Here is a 2,424-nt window from a genome sequence, read left to right on the forward strand (position 1 = left end):
CTAGTGGGTTAGAGCAGGGGGGCTGGGAGCCAGGACTCCTGGGTTCTGTCTAATGGTTAATTCCCTTCCCTTTGAAAAATGTGCACTTTATTTCTAGCCTGATTTTCTCTCCTTTAAGTTCCCAGCCATCCAATCTTGCTCTGCCTTTGTCTGCTGGATTAGGGAGCCCTCTGCTCTGAGCAAATCTCTCCCTGCGGAGGGGCCGAGAGGCTGGGGGGCGGTTGTGCCTGCGTCAGTCGGTCTCCCAGGAGCCCCGTTGTATAATGGGAGGGGGGGGGGGGCGATTGGGTTACGGGCGCCCCAGCGTTCCCCGCCAGGGATTAGAGGTCGAGCAGGTAATTAGTTAATTGTGGCCCCTCGGCTCGCAGACTCTTTTGTGCTTCTTCTGGTGCCTTAATCCCGAAACCAGCAGCTGGATCAAGCGTTCTCCTGACAACGGCCGGGGCACCGGGGAACCAGCAGGGTAACAGGAGCCTTTGGGGAGAGATGAAGCCAAAGGCAGGTAACCAGCCAGGGGAGGGCAGGTGGGAGCTGGAGGGGGGAGACACACTGGCCCCAGGGCAGGGGGCCTCTGCTGGGAACCCGAGCTCTGGGGTTCAGGTTGGAGCAGGGGCAGAGGGGTAATGAGTTTACAGTTCTCAGCCCATTCTCATGGGGGAAAGAAAGCTTGTCACATTACCAACCCCCACCCCCCGCCCCACATGCCAGCCGATGAACCCAGGGCAGGGCTGGCAGGGGAATGCAGGTCGGGAGTGAGGGGCACCGGCAGAGCTGGGGCAGGAGCCTAGGGCTGGGCTAGCGGGGGCTGCGGTTCGGGAGTGAGGGGCACCGGCAGAGCTGTGTGGGGGGAGCCCAGGGCTAGAAACGCATAGGGGGTTGTGAGCTGGGATATGGGATCCTCCTTCGCTTTCGGTTCCAACCAGCAGTGTGGTGTTGCTGCGTCTTTTAAACAGCTGCTGCGCTTCACCCCAGAGGTGGCTGCATCTCAGCGCCGGAAGAGGGATCCCTGAAACCCATTCATAATTCACGGCAAGGCTCGACTCTCATTAGCGCTGAGATGCCAGCAGCCCCCTTCCCCATGGGCTGTCACAGGCCCCCTCACTGGGGGAGCGTCCAGCTGTGAGGTTTGGGGGGGAACCACATTCCCCGTGGGCTCAGGCCTAGCGCTCCCAGGACCCCCACGCTGGGAACCCAGTGTCTCTGGCCCCTCCTCTCCCCTCGCTGCTGCCAGGTGATCCTATCGCCCTGATTGGTCCCAGGTAAATCCCACTAAAGCTCCTCTCACCAGCGCTCTGCCCTTAAATAGGGGCCGGGGCTTCAGCCAGTGCTGCTAGAGCGCCCTCCCCCCCCTGGCCCTCCAGCGCCCTGCCCCCCCCTCCCCCAGCTGACCTCCCTGCCCCCAGGGCTCTGCTCCCCCTGCCCCCCACCCCCCCAGCTGGCCCCCCATCTTCCAGGGCTCTGCTCCCCACTCCCCCGGCTAACCTCCCTGACCCCCAGGGCTCTGCTCCCCCTGCCTCCCACTCCTCTGGCTGGGCCCTGCCCCCCAGGGCTCTGCTTCCCCTGCCCCCCATTCCCTTGGCTGGCCCTCCTGCCCCCAGTGGACACTCCTGTGGCCCCCAGGTCTCTACTCCCCCCCCTTCCTTCTCCCGGGCTCTGCCGTCCCCTAGTCCTACTCGCAGGAGCCATGGGTAGCTTCAGCAGCCTGGAGGGCAGTGCCCAGCTTGGGGTGCTCACCTCCTGGCCCCTCCTCCTCAGACAGGGGGTCCCCGGCTTTGCCCCCCCAGCAGGACCCCTGGATCCAGCCCTAGGCGTCCCCCCAGCCCGGCCAGCCCAGCCCCCGCGGCGGGTGGCCGACTTCTCCATCTGCTCCCTCCTGGCCCTGGGCGGCTCGGAGGGGCCAGGGGAAGGGGGGCGCCAGGAGGAGCTGGGCGAGGGGGCTGCGGCGTGGGGGTCGACCCCGCCGGGCTACGCTTGGATCCACTGCTCCCGCTTCAAGCCGCCTCGTCTGGCAAGTAAGATCCCCCCCTTCCCGCGCCCTTGGGGTGAGCCCCACTGTGGCCCGGGCCCCTGGCCGAGCCCTGCAGCCACCCGTGAATGGCAGCGCCGCGAGGCACCGGGCATGGCCGGGACGGTGGGGGTTCACCCCCGGCTTCCCCAGACGCCCCCAAGCAACTTGAGTGAGCAGGATCTCAGCCCCTCCTGCAACAGGCTGGGGCCTGACCTGCCCGCCAGGGGAGAGCACCTCCTGCTGAGCTCCCCACTGCTCCCTGCAGCACAGCGCCCCCTAGTGCCCCATTGCGGCCTGCCAGGGGAGAGCGCCCCCTGCTGAGCCCTCACTGCTCCCTGCAGCACAGCGCCTCCTAGTGCCCCATTGGGACTTGCCCTGCCTGCCAGGGGAGAGCGCCCCCTGCCGAGCCCCCCACC

Source organism: Terrapene carolina, unplaced genomic scaffold (assembly GCF_002925995.2).
Source record: "Terrapene carolina triunguis isolate 2854851 unplaced genomic scaffold, T_m_triunguis-2.0 Scaffold517, whole genome shotgun sequence".
Lineage (NCBI taxonomy): Eukaryota > Metazoa > Chordata > Testudines > Emydidae > Terrapene > Terrapene triunguis.